The sequence below is a fragment of the Podarcis erhardii genome (genome assembly GCF_964252035.2).
Source record: "Podarcis erhardii genome assembly, chromosome: 1".
Classification (NCBI taxonomy): Eukaryota; Metazoa; Chordata; class Lepidosauria; order Squamata; family Lacertidae; genus Podarcis; species Podarcis erhardii.
This window is the reverse complement of record NC_138497.1, coordinates 78884473-78898608: the sequence shown is the minus strand read 5'-3', so window position 1 is coordinate 78898608 and position 14136 is coordinate 78884473. Positions and strand designations below refer to the sequence as shown.

At 44.1% G+C, this 14136-nt stretch overlaps 1 long non-coding RNA gene across 1 annotated transcript in view; it reads left to right on the top strand.

Moving 5' to 3' along the window:
* The first annotated feature begins 57 nt into the window (after positions 1-57).
* LOC309352459 overlaps positions 58-14136 on the top strand; it is a 37709-nt gene continuing 23630 nt past the window's right edge. Inside the window, exon 1 of the long non-coding RNA XR_014161332.1 lies at positions 58-176. This is a non-coding gene — a long non-coding RNA (uncharacterized lncRNA). The remainder of the gene's footprint in view (positions 177-14136) is intronic.

The following is a 14136-nucleotide window of genomic DNA, read 5'->3' as shown; positions in this document are numbered from 1 at the left end:
TCGAACGGGCGCACGGGCGCGCCCCGCCCCACGGAGTGTTTTCTTTCCTCCCAAACAAAATCCTCGCCGGAGCGCATTACACCGCTCCCTATTACGAAACCGGCTTTTCTCGTCTCCCCTGACCATATACGGCGGTTTCCGTCCCTGTAAATCACATGATATCAACGAAAACTTAAGTTTCATTTCTGAGGAGCTCCTTGGCGGGCCACGTGGCTTGCCTGCTGGTCGCCCTTTAGAAAGCACATAGGTTCTTTTTTTGGAAGGAGAGAGTCTAGCTGCTGTACAGGAGGGCCACAAATGCGCCCTCAAAGAAGGGCTGGAATGATTTCACTTCTGCTGGCAAGCAGCCACCTCACTGCACAAGAAAACTTTGCCAACGACCTGCGCCGCTGCATGCCGGCTCGGGCCGTCTTAAGCATATTCGGCGCCGTGGGGCAAAAATCCCTCCGGCGCCCCCTTTCCCAGAGTTGCCCACCTTTTCTTGGGAGCTGACACCACGCTTACACATTATCTCTGCTTGGGGGGAAAAACAGGAAACAAACAAACTTTTTTAGTTGCTTGTTTATTAACAATGCATTTATATATATGACACCACAACATTGATTTTGGCAGATATAAGACAGATTGTCTTATTATGTAACACCTTGTTTTTAACAATGTTGATTTCTCCTTAAATTCAGAATACCGTAGCTGCGTTATTCATGTAAAATAGTTCGATACAGTACATTGTATGGCATAGTTTTTCCTCGATTCTAAGGTTCTCCTAACACCTTAATCCTTTGCTTTAATAAGGGAGACCTTAAAACAACGTGCAAACGTATTTTAAAATAATTAAAATTTGAAATCCACTACATCGAGTCAGCTCTCAAAAAAATAACACATACTGTGTGCTTCAAATACCAGTTAAGAGATTTTGCATACTATTGGTCAGGTAAGGTTAACATCAGTGGAATTCACAACAACAAAAATGCTTGTCTCTAGCACATTTCACAGCTTCAGCTGCCACACACTGTCCCTAAAAACAATGCATTGGTCAGTCTGAACCATGTCAAGTAAACTATGGAAGTAGCATATCCACAACACAAACTGTGCTAGAACTTTCTTTTCAAGTCTTAATTCCATAATGGGTACAATATGAGGGAGCCACTACTCCCAGCCTGTGAAAAGTAGTGGAACGTGGCTATCGGACATTTTGAAAATGTGATAGTTTACAGTACATTCTTGCAGCCCAATGCCAGGTTCCAGGCATTGCAGTGGGTTGGACTAGATGAGCCTTGGGTCCCTTCCAACATTACAGTTCTAAGATATAATAAAAGGTCCTTACAACATAATGCAATTTAGTCCCATATGATTAAGCAATTATAAATAAATTGCAGAATAATAATAAATTACAGATTTGTAAATCCAGGGACTGTCCCCAGGAAATGGGGACATCTTGTAACCATACTCTAACATACACTAGTCACCTAAGCCAACAAGGTGGGTATTATGATTATGATTATTATTATTATTCCTCACCCATCTGGCTGGGTTTCTCCAGCCACTCTGGACAGATTCCAGCACATATAGAAACATAATAAAACGTCAAACATTAAAAACTTCCCAACACAGGGCTGCCTTCAGAAGTCTTCTAAAAGCTGTGTAGTTCTTTATCTCCTTGACATCTAATGGGGCATCTGACAGGGAGTGTGCCACTGCCAAGAAGTCCCTCTGCCTGATTTGCAGTAAGTTCCCTTCTCGCAGTGAGGAAACACTCAGAAGGCCCTTGGATTTCAGTGTACCTCAGTGTCCGGGCTGAACTACCACTACTACTATTTGCAGAATGGCCTGTATGTATTTAATGACATGTAGCTGCTCCTGTAGCATTCTAGCCGTTTTGAACGCAACTTGTCTTCACAGTCTTTAAAATAAGTTGAAATCTTTTTTCCAGCATATTTGCAAATCAGCTAGCTTTGGGTTTCTGGGAACTTGCTATTTCTCCTATTAAAAACCTGATGCCGTATTTTGTATTAATAACAAGAACGGCTTTTTCCTGGAATCTACCCAATAGTACCCCATAATAAAGTTTCCAGGGGGAGATTGGCTGATAATTTACCAGGGTAGCTTGCTCTACAGAAGCTTTACACAGCATGAAGGTGCACCTTATGCCTGCTAATGTCTATGAATCCTGCTGCTCTCAAAAGGCACAGATAGAGGGAGTAGTAATTGGGAAACTTGGCCCGCTGCAAAAGGGGAGAGGGGCACCTACACCTTTATGAGTTGTGTAGAAGAGGAGCATTTCCGCAGGCCCACCTTACATGGCAAGTTGCAGCCTGATGAAATTCCCTCTACTGCACAACAACTAAAGTGCACGAGCACACCTCCCTCTTTTGCATTTGGCCACCCTAAGTGACATATGGAGCTTACCTTTCAGGGAGACTTAAGAACAGAAAAGCTTGCATGCCTCACCAGAACAAATCTTAGCCAGTGTCTTCTTCTTGCACACTCTACACCTAAGTTGACCTCTCATGGCATCAGAAGCCACTGTGGGAACAGCTTTGTTTGCAGTGGTGCTGGGACATGTGCTAAGAACCTACCCTTAGTTCTCATGCTTGGCACCACTTTGGAGGAGCTTTTATTTTTTTACTGTTGTTTCCATAGAAAGCTAGAGCTTGTGCGGTTAAAATCTGAGGATGCAAGATAAAATTTGTCCCAGCTGTGTCTGCCACTAAGTTGATCCTCAGATAACACACAACCCTCTTGGGAGCCCCCTCCCACACCCAGCCAGTTTAATGATTAGCTTGCCATGGCTTGTCACACAGTGGCTGCAAACTTGTGCACTTTTGCTTGTGAGTACGCCCCACCGATCACGGCATGACTCACTTCAGGTATCTGTGTACACTCTGTACATTTAAAGCATATTTAAAGCATATCCATCCTCCGATAGCATCTGGGAACTGTAGCTTACCCCTCACAGAGCTACAATTCCCAGCACCCTTAACAAACTACAGTCCCCAGGATTCTCCAGTGTGTTTGTGTGTGTGTGTGCACGCGCATTAAATGTTAAGGTGTGTACACAGTTGTGTGCATGACTTCAGGCTGTTTTCCAACTTCTTAAAAGCATCTAGAATTATCCCCAGTTGGCACAGAGGGATGAAACTAGAAAAGCATTTATTCTTTTTTGTTAACATCTGTGTATGCCCTCAGTTTCTAAACTGCACGCTAGCTAATTAAAGCACTGCTTTTTTCCAGCCAGACTTTTGCTTTCTATCCCTTATGCTGATACTAGTGGTCTGGTGGGATTCCCCTCTCTGAGGGATTTAGTAGAATGTATTTGGTGAATAAAAAACCCTATAAGTTGCAAGAGGAAGTGTGTCTTCCTCTGTGGACTTCAGAGAGGATGCAGAGATTCTGTTAACAGATGCATTCCATTCTGGTGATTCAGTTCTTCCTTCTGCAATGGTTCTCCAGGAGCAAAGTGGAAGAAAGCAATTACTGAACCTACCAAACTGCTGCAGGGATGATCAAATTGCTTTTGGAAAATGATTGCTATGGATGGAAAATAATACAAGCTAATAATTCAGGTTCTTATTGGGAGTTCTTGTTGACATTCAGAACAACCCGTGGATAACAATTCAGAACTAAAATATTTGGATCATCCACACATTTGTTATGTGACATAGTTGGCAGCATTTGTATATTCTCTTTGCTCTTATCTTATCACAAGGGACGCGGGTGGCACTGTGGGTTAAACCACAGAGCCTAGGACTTGCTGATCGGAAGGTCAGTGGTTTGAATCCCCGCAATGGGGTGAGCTCCCGTTGCTCGGTCCCTGCTCCTGCCAACCTAGCAGTTCGAAAGCACGTCAAAGTGCAAGTAATTGAATACTTCCGGCGGGAAGGTAAATGGCGTTTCCGTGCACTGCTCTGGTTCGCCAGAAGCGGCTTAGTCATGCTGGCCACATGACCCGGAAGCTGTCTGCGGACAAACGCCGTCTCCCTCGGCCAATAAAGCGAGATGAGCGCCGCAACCCCAGAGTCGGCCACGACTGGACCTAATGGTCAGGGGTCCCTTTACCTTTACCTTTGCTCTTATCAGCAAACAACTCGTTATCTGTGCCCCGGACAGCAGCAATGACCTCTGCTACCACCAGAAGCACCTACTAACTGTTTTTACTGGCTCTGTTCCTGTTCTTTGACAGCGGCCTGACATGCAGGAACTAAGGGTCCCTCCAGACGGGTGTTTTTTTCACAGGCACTTTCTGCAACATGTTATTGACTCAATAATAGTGCACTAGTGGTAGATTTACACTGGGATGCCCACACAATTATTTTGCCTTATGAGTTTTTCTGCAATACCTCCCCAACGCTATTGCATTATTGCCACCTAGAAGGGCACACCTGCGTTCTAGCACACAACAAATAGGAGAGAGAAAACCCCCCAACAGCCCTGGAACATATGTGGTTTGAAAAGTTATAGGATTTCAGCACTGATTGGAAACGAAGTCTTAAAAGCAGGATCACATATAACAGCCCTGAGACCCTCATGGATGCACAATAAAAAGGACATCTAGAGGGGGACCAGGGTGGCGAGGCTTTCCCCGTCATTTGTTACATGCCACAGAAATCTCCACCTACGCTATCTCTGCATGGCAAGCCTCTGTTCAAGGCACGGGAGCAGAGTCATTTAAAAAGGCAGCAATCCTCATTCAGAGCAATTAAGTTCCATTCACTAAGTTTGCGGCTTGCTCCTACCCATTCATAGCTTCACACATGAATGAGCATGAACTGAAACTGGCAAACCTGACTACAACCTTTTATCCTGTGACTTCAAATTTTTGCATAGATGGGATTACCCATCCCTCAGCCTTACTTGCTCCTTCTGTGGTTTGTGCCCTTACATCAGACGACTGGCTGACATAAGAGTGAAAGAAAGAAGTGGCTTGTTAGTTCGTTGCTAGCAGAAATAGTTGACTGTGACTTCTAAGAACCAGAAGCACCGTTTTTGTGCAATATGCCATCACCCTAGACATACACAAAACTCCAGGAGATTTGCCCAAAGGCTATCAATGGCTACTAGTCATGATGGCCAGATTCCATCTACATGGCCAGAAGTAATATGCCTCTGAAAACCAATTGCTGGGATCCTGCTTGCAGGTTTTCCACAGGCATCTGGTTGGTGAGAACAGGATCCTGAAGTAGTTGGGCCATTGGCCTGATCCAGCAGGCTTGTCTTTGCTTGCTTACTTCTCAGGCACCTCATTTCCCCCAAGCAGTTCTGCCTTCTCTTCTCTGACTTTGCAAAAACAAACCTCCAAATGTCTCAGCTCCCTTGACTAGAAAACAGATATCAGTATTTTGGTAAGTGTAGACTGCCTTCACAATTGACATGTCCAGCACAACTGTATTGCTATTTCACACACTGTGTACCTGTAAAAATGTACAGTGTGAGTTTAACCAACACGTTTGCACGTTACCCTTGTGAAAGAGCCAGAATTGGCTGCAGCTCCCTGTCAAGGATACACTTGCAGCAAACCAAGAGTTGATGCCTCCCGGTGTGTGAAATGGCCCTCACAGAAGTGGTAGTTCTCTTTGTCTCAGCTCTGCATGCCATAGGTGCTTTTTTGGCCTCTGGAATGCAATGCTTCCTGGCAAACTTGTTGGGTGGCATGCCAAAGGTTGGTGAAGCCAAAGCAAAAAAGCCTCCCATTCTCTTTTACACACAACACACCCGCCTGCTACACATTTACATATGCACATCATGAACATGCAACACATTCATTCTGTCTCACCCATGCATACATATGCTCCATGTAAACCTTCCCTACCACAATTATGCTTCAGAAACCACCCTATGGGCTCCAACACCATCAATAGAATCCTGAAATTGTTTATATCCTAATAATCTATGAAACAGTGCAAGAACACCATGCTCAATGCCAACAATGCAGTAATGTTGGGGGAAGCATCACAGAACAACCAATGAAGCAGAATGATGTGTGGCTGGCCCAGTATAGATCTATTGCTAAGACACTGATACTGTGTCAAAACACGCACATACAAAACCCCCATCAGTCTTCTGGAGGGGATTCCAGTCTTTAAGATGTCACAAGTCGCTCGGTTTTCCTCCATCTGGCTTTCAAAGCTGAAATGTGATATTTTCCTATGCTTGACCAGGGAACCAAAATGCCTTTGGTCTCTGAAACAATTGGAGCTATGGAGGGCTAGGCCTACATACAAGGTGCTAGTTGGCCATCTAAGTGGCTAAGTAGGGGAGACAGGTGGGAAAGAATGCAGAGCTTCTGGAGGAGAGCTGGAAATTCTGAGTAGATGAAGAGGGTGGAATCTTTTCAGTAAGAAACTGAGGCCTGGGCCCCTAAGAGGTCATGCTAGTTTTGGCAGAGATGGAACGGAACAAGCAGGTGTCTCACCAGTCTAGGATGGAAAGGCAGTTGTGAGGATGAGCAAAACTTTATGGTAGTAACACATAGGAATTGGTTTGGGGCATACTATTTGAGCAGAATGAGACAGGTTTTGAATCATCATAGCCTAGATCAGTGTTTCCCAACCTTGGGCCTCCAGCTGTTTTTGGACTACAACTCCCATCATCCCTAGCTAGCAAGACCAGTGGTCAGGGATGATGGGAATTGTAGTTCAAAAACAGCTGGAGGCCCAAGGTTGGGAAACACTGGCCTAGATATTGCAAAGGAGAACCCAGCAACCTCCTCCTACCACTCACAGTCTATATATAATATAAAAGAGGGGAATTTTGGCTGTCACAACCAGCCAAACTAGAAAGAGAAAGTATTTCTAGCACTTAAATATGCAGCTGGTTTATGGAGGTGTTCCCCCCGACAAATAATTTTTGCAATGTCCAGAAAAATCTGTCACATGCTGTCACATCACACACACACACACACACGCACACGGAGAGAGAGAGAGAGAGAGAGAGCCCACAAGCTTCTCTTTCATTGACCTCACTCACATAGTCATATTGGAATCTCAGATGTATGTAACAGAATACCAGATTAAGCTGGAGCAGCAGCAGCAGAAGCACTGCAATGTCAATCAGTTCATTGCTAAAAACCCCACAGGTTGGGGGAGGTTTCAAGCGCAATGTGGGTGGGTAAGAAACGCACCTTTACATCGACACACACACAATGGATGAAGCCATTCCTGGCATCGCCTCAGTATGCTATGCTGCTCTGAGGCTTCTGAAAGGAAGCGAAACTTGCTTGAACTCTCCACGTTCGAGAAAAGCATCTTCCAGGAAAGAGTGGGAAGGTCTTAACATCCACCTCCTGACACGCACAAAAAGTTAATTGTCATATACCAGACAAGCTATGTGAAGGTGGAAAAGCACGTTCAGGTACCAACGTGCCCAGATAGGTCTGGGTACATCATGGCACAGCTGGGAATGTGCAGAGGAATAGAAAGATGCAGCACAGTTGCTGGCATGCCCTCTCCTACCCAACTGTTAAAGGTGCAAGAGTCTCTCTCCTCTTTGGCATCTAATCACTTTATGGAATTTATGTATGTGCTTATAACCAGCTGTGAATATGTATGTGTGGATAACCAGCCTCATATAACCAACATGCTTAAGTCTAATTAATGTGTGAAGGGGTTAATGCCATAGAGTAAGCTGTCCTGCCAAGGTTAGCTAAGTCATTCCCCCTAACCTTAGGAGGAAGGTTAATCAAGTCTATTGTTGCGCCTCAGTCTACCTGGGAAGCTCAACACGTGAAGAGGTTCTTTTGTAAGTAAACCACTTTTAACTTACCAAACACACTGTCTTCTTCTATATTAAGGGAAGCAGGAAGTTTGGGAGCTCACAAGGGCATATTTTAGAGGTCTAAAAGCCTATATTTACACATTTTACTTTGCTGCATATTTTGTGATTTTAAATCTCCGCTGGCGTTCTCTCACCAAAGGGTACTTGTTTCAAACTTGGATCTTAGCACCCAAATAATTCTCCTTTCTTACCTATTTTTCCTTGCTGTCAACAATATGCTCATGCATTTAACATGGCATTTCATTTGGTTCTTATTCCCTGGCTTGTTTACTTTGTTTTACTTTGAAACCTTAACTGAGTTTTGCACTACAATCCATGAGCTAGGATTGCCATTTTTTTTTAACCATCTCTGCTCCTCTGCCTTTTACAGTTGCCTAAGACACACAAATCAGGCAGATGAAACTCAACCTCATGCCAGGAAAACTTTTCCCTACTTAATTTCTGAATGTTAGAAGCATGGGAGCAAGGGCAGTAAAAAAATAAAAGAAAGAAACCATGCCCAGGTGTAACACACCTGAGTCACATCCGGACACACTTCCTGAGGCAGTGGATGGTAATGCAGATACCTGGCATTTGCCCAGTAGATGAGGTAACCAACCTCCTTGATTCATATTGCATACCAGGTCAGCTAGAGACAAAAGGATCAGGACCATTAATTTTGCTTCCATCTAATCTAGTATGCAATATTTGTTAACTTCCCAACCTCTTTCTTGTGAAAGTTGCTGTATATGTGTCCAAGAAGAAAAACTCAATCTAGGATAGAAACAAAAAACACTAACCTGGACAAGTGAAAGAATTTGTGGTGGAAGAATCTGAGGAATCTCACAAGAACTTAGAAAAGAAACATGAAAAAAGAGACAAAGTAGCTTGACCTGCCACATTTAAGAGCCTTTCCAGGAGGGATACCAACTTGAATAAAATATTGCGCGGGCCCTGGTAAACCACACCCCCAGGGACATTAAGTAGGGGGGCTGAGGGCAGCTTCCCAAATTTCAAACCAAAGAGCCAGCCCCCCGAAGTTCTTTGGCAGCCATGCATGCATGCTGTGGGGTGTGCTGGCGTCATGCACGCATGCTGTGGGGCATGCGTGCACAGTACGCTGATGTTGCATGGCCCCCTCAATTGCAAGGGCAAGATGGCGCTTGTGCCCCACATAATCAATTGCAAGATGCAGCGCACACACACCCATTTGAATGGCAATGCCCACCAACCTTGCAGGGGCACATCCCTTAAATATTTTATTAGAGGTGGCCAAAGGTATCTTGGCCCCTATGAGTTGGATCCTATACTTCCCAGAGTCTTTGGGTGTTTTTACAAACAAAAATTGGCTAGCCAATTAATAAGGGGAGGAGTGGCACGATCTTCTCTTATGACAGCAGCTTGTTGTGCTACAGTCAGAAGGTGAAACTTTTTATTGCTATGGGGATAAACACCATCTGCATATCAAGCTGCTTTTCAAGACACACATACAGTGGCCAGTGGGAAAGCGCAGGCAAAGTCATTTCCTCTGGTCTTTTGGCAACTCTAAGTGACTCCATGATTAAGAACAAGGAGATGCTGGGGAAGAGGCAGGCTGCCATTTCCTGTTATAGATGAGCAGTCCTTTGGCTGCATGGTTGTGCTTGTAAAATATTTAGCCAAAGTATGTTGAAGTTAAAAACTTGTACAAGTATTTATTTATTTTTTGAGAAAAACAAAAACTTTAGCAATACGTGTGGTCTAGGGCAGGGGTTCCTGGACTGCAGTCTGCAGACTGCCAGTTGTCCTCAGGGCTTTGTTCAGGAGGTGTGCAATGTGCTTGTGAATGAAGCACAGCCATCACACGAAATATTCATATTGCTTTTTTAAGTCGTCTTTTTATTGCGTTTGATAACTGGGTGCCATGACCTGGCCCGGGAAATATGCCAGAACCCACAGCACACACCCCTGTTGCTCTTGCCCTCTGTCACAGAGCACGTTTCTGATGCACAACTGGCCTCAGCCTGCTGAGTCTGCATAAACACGTTTCTCACAGTCACAACCACACACAGTCACAACTGCAATGTGGTTGCCATTGTCCTGTATTGGAAATACTGTATAGGCACCTCTCTCTCTCTTGCTGTTAGCTCTCTATTATTTTACAAGAAATTCACTGCTGTCTTGGCCTTGAAGCTCTGGCAGCTTGCTAATTCTCCCTGCACCCCACCCTCCACATCTACGAAAAGAAAATGCACTTCTGTCTTTTGCTGGCATAGCCGCTATCGTGGGCCTCTCTTATCAGCTTCCAAAACAGAGAAGAATGAGCTAACTCTAGGAGATCTTCAAAGAAGAGAAGCAGTAAATTCTCCCGACCCAGATTAGGCTTCATGAAACAGATAGTTTTAAGCAAAGTTCATACAAAATGTTGCTTTTCTGTTATCTGGTACTATGGTATTGCGTGGTACATAGTAGCATGCCTTGAGCGTGCATAGATATAGCCAACTGAGATAGTTTAAGCTTCTGTAGTAATTGTGTTTCTTTCTGTAATAGTATAAAAGTTTTGTGCACCCTTTGTTTGGGGTCCCAGGTTTTCGTAGATATCCACTGGGGCCTCTAGATTTATGCTGCAGCAATAAATATGAACTCTTTTCACGCACTGAGTTTGCCTTCTTTTGGCAGAAGGGCTAGCATTTTTATTCCACTCTCCTTTGTTGGTTAACATTTTCTTCTATTCCTTATGTTGTTTGGTACTGCATAGTAAAATGAGTTCTATGGAATGCAATAATAAAATGCAATATATATTAAGAAAGAAAAGAAGCAACAGAATAGAGTTAAAACTCAAACAGCAACATTTCAAACAGAAAAATCATTAAGTGGTCTGCCAAGACCGACAGCAACTTTCAAGTAGTCTATGGGGAATAAACCTTTGAAAAGCACCGGTCTCAGGTCGGCAGATACAAAAGAGGGAAAAGGCCCCTGCATTTTAAAGCCTTGTGTAGAAGAGGGAAATTTAAGCAGGTGTACCTCACATGACAAACAGCATCTGCTGATATTCCCTTTTCCATATAACTGCTAAAAGAAGTCCCTCTCGTCTTTTGTAGTTGGCCACCTGTCTGGGGCAGGTGTTGAGATGATCAAAATAAATGAATAGAGAGGAGGGGTAAGCCTGGTCTGCTTTTGTGACCTTCACAGCAGCCTGGTATTCCAGTGACTCTTCCAGACATAGAGATTAACACAGTTCCCTTGCTAATTGCTGCAGACCAAGCCCCCTTTGCCCAATACAGTTAAAGGAACTGGTTCAAAAGTTGACAATAACTCTCTCGCAGGACCACAGCTGCTTCTAACTTCCACTCAGAACTCTAAAATCCCAAGCTTAGGGGTTTTTGATTATCAACCACACTTACTTTTCTGGTTGGGGATTCCCAGTAGAAACGAGAGGTGCTACCACAAAGAGTTACTCCTAGTTTCAATGTAGTCTAAAATATCTGAAATTATCCTGAGCAGCTGCATTCCTAACTCCCTTCTTGCCTGTTACTTCACCATTTTACGCATAAGGTACCATGGGCAGAATTTCTCCTTCACCATGTATTTGCCTAGTATTTCATGGAATTGTAGAGTTGGAAGGGACCCCAGGGTCATCTAGTCCAACCCCCTGCAATGCAACATGGGGCTCAAACCCACAACCCTGAGATTAAGAGTCTCATGCTCTACCAACTGAGCCACGCTAGCATCTTGGCAGCAACAACCCAAAAGGGCTTTGATTAGGGCCTGCTTGCAGTTTGCCCTTTTCTCTCTGGATCCAGAGAAATAAGAGCTGTGATTTGGAAAAACAATTGGCAAGCAGTGATGTTTTTTTAAAAATGGATGCTATATACACTTGACCTACCACTTCCAAATGGTTCCATCTTCTCTTGAAGATGCTAAGTGTGGAAATAGCATAAGAAGGATTTCACTTATAGGAAACATGCATTTCTTTTGTTCAGCTGAGCATCTGGTAAAACAGGTCTTTGAAATACAGTAACAGTTGCTTGGGGACACACAGGCTGGTGACATGTGTAATGTTTGGTATTTATAAAAACTGTTTGAAAGAGGATTCCTTTTTTCTTTTTTTTTTGTAGCGGCTGTGCACTCACCCTACTTTCCTCCCTAGTAATGTACACACCATAATGTCAGGGTCTGGGCAGAGGAGGGGGAATGGTGGAGACCCCCTCCCCATCCTGACCCTTCCAGGGAAGAGGAAGAGTAAGACAGTATAGATTTACAACCGTGGTTTGCGGGAGGTCACAGCTCAGAGGCAGATGAGGGGGAAAGTTGGGGAATCATGGGAGAGGAGGAGCAGGCAGAGCCGGAGCAGCAGCTGGCTGACACATAGAAAGCATTCCAGACCCACCATCTCCCAGAACTCAATGAGCTTTAAAAGTTGGAGAGCAAAGAGCTCAAAGACATGGGGCACTTAGCAGCACCCATAGAGGAGAAGATGATGACGACGACGAATGAGGAAGTGGGAGAGAAAGGGGGTGGAGATTCCCTTGGGACACTGCCACTATCCAAGAGTCTGGGATCTATAGCCTCTCTCTGTAAGGTTTGAAATAAAAAAGGACTGTAAGAAATTTTCCCCCATCTTTATACTTTCCAGGACAACCAGCCAGGAGCCACTGACAGCAGCCTCACACACAAGTAATCAATCCTCTTTCAAGCAGCCCAACGATGTGTGTTGGGAATAATCTGTCACCAACCTGACAGCCCTGGAGACTGACAGTCCTGGCCTGGCACTCAAGTGCTGAAAGCTAAATCTTTTTGAAGGAGGTGCTAATCCTTCCTCTGTTTAGTCAGGAGCCAGACCACTTGTTGCAATGTCTTTCATCCCAGCACTTGTTCCTTTTACAGAAATATTGTTGCATGCACCCCAATTTTCCTTGCTCGTGGGTCCAGCACAGAGCAAGACATGTCTATCTCTTCAACTTCCAGCACCAGCCAAAGCTCCTACACAAAACTCTTGCTATTGTCCTTCTACTTTGCAAGGCGATGCTCCTTCCCATTAGGTGAGAGGGGTTACCTCCCCTTTGTCTCTATGGCAATAGGGCAATCTTTTCCCAGTGTAAATGGTGGTACTTAACTGGTTGGCTAAGCCATAGCCTTTACAATGGAATTGGTTTTACTGGCTTCCTCTTAGAATCATAGAATTGTAGAGTTGGAAGGAACCACAAGGGTCATCTTGTCCATCTCCCTGCAAATGCAGTAATTGTCCACCCAATGTGGGGTCAAACTCATGGCCCTGAGCTTAAGAGTCTCATGCTCTCCCATGCTCTCCCAATTGAGCTATCCCAATGTTGAGATTCTATCCTCGCCTACACAGGATCACAGGTTTGGAAGGTACCCATGGCTATCATCTAGACTGATCCCCCCCAAACCCCCTACAACAATATTTGTTTTTTTAAACAAAAAACCAGGTATAACCCTTCCTTTAGCCCCCCCCATTATAATTTGTTTGCTAGTTTATTCTGATGGTGAAAGAAGAAGTGAAAATTTGCCCACCCTGGAATTTAAATGCCACTTCTTTATTTTACTGTAAGCAGCCTTTGCTAACCTGGTGCCCTCCAGACATTTGAGGCCACAACTCTCACCAACCCTAGCCAGAACCCCAAGTTGGGAAAAGTTGATATACCAGTCATTGTATACACTGGAAAAGCTCCAGACCAGAATGCATCCTTCCTCTGGTTTACCAGGTTATGACTGTAATCCTGCACACACTGTAGTTGGGAATAAGGGTCACTGAACATTTGGGACTTACATTCATGTAAGACACACAAAGCAGTGTGCTACAAAGGATGACAACAGGTGTGGGAAATGAAAGAACTAGGTATTGTTTCTGCATCTAACAGCAGCAAAAGGCAGCCTCACGCACAGAAAGCCTGCTTCCTATTACGCTTTGCAGAGATACCTTGTTGTACTGCAGACAAGCTGTTTTGCTTCCTTCCTTGTTTCTCTTCCTTGTTATTTTTCCTCCCTGAGGCAAAGTTTATTAGCACAATTGAAACTGGCTGAGCAAATAAAGCTGCTTTCTGTCGTATCAGAACTTGCTAATGGGTGGAGACTTCAATGAAATTTTAAAACCACAGATGGATACCACCTCAGTAGCTAGGGAAAAAAGGACGAAGGTTAGACTATTAATAACTATATGATACATTGGAATTTAGTGGATTCATGGAGATTGCATCATACTAAGGAAAAATCATATACATATTTTTCAGGAATTCATAAAACCCAGCATAGAATTGATTTCTTTCTAACATCAGCATCATTACATCCCTTTACTAGCCAATGTGACACTGATATTCCCATTATAGCTGATCACTCAGCAGGTATACTGGAATATAATTTATCTAAAACTCAGGAAGGTATGAGGAG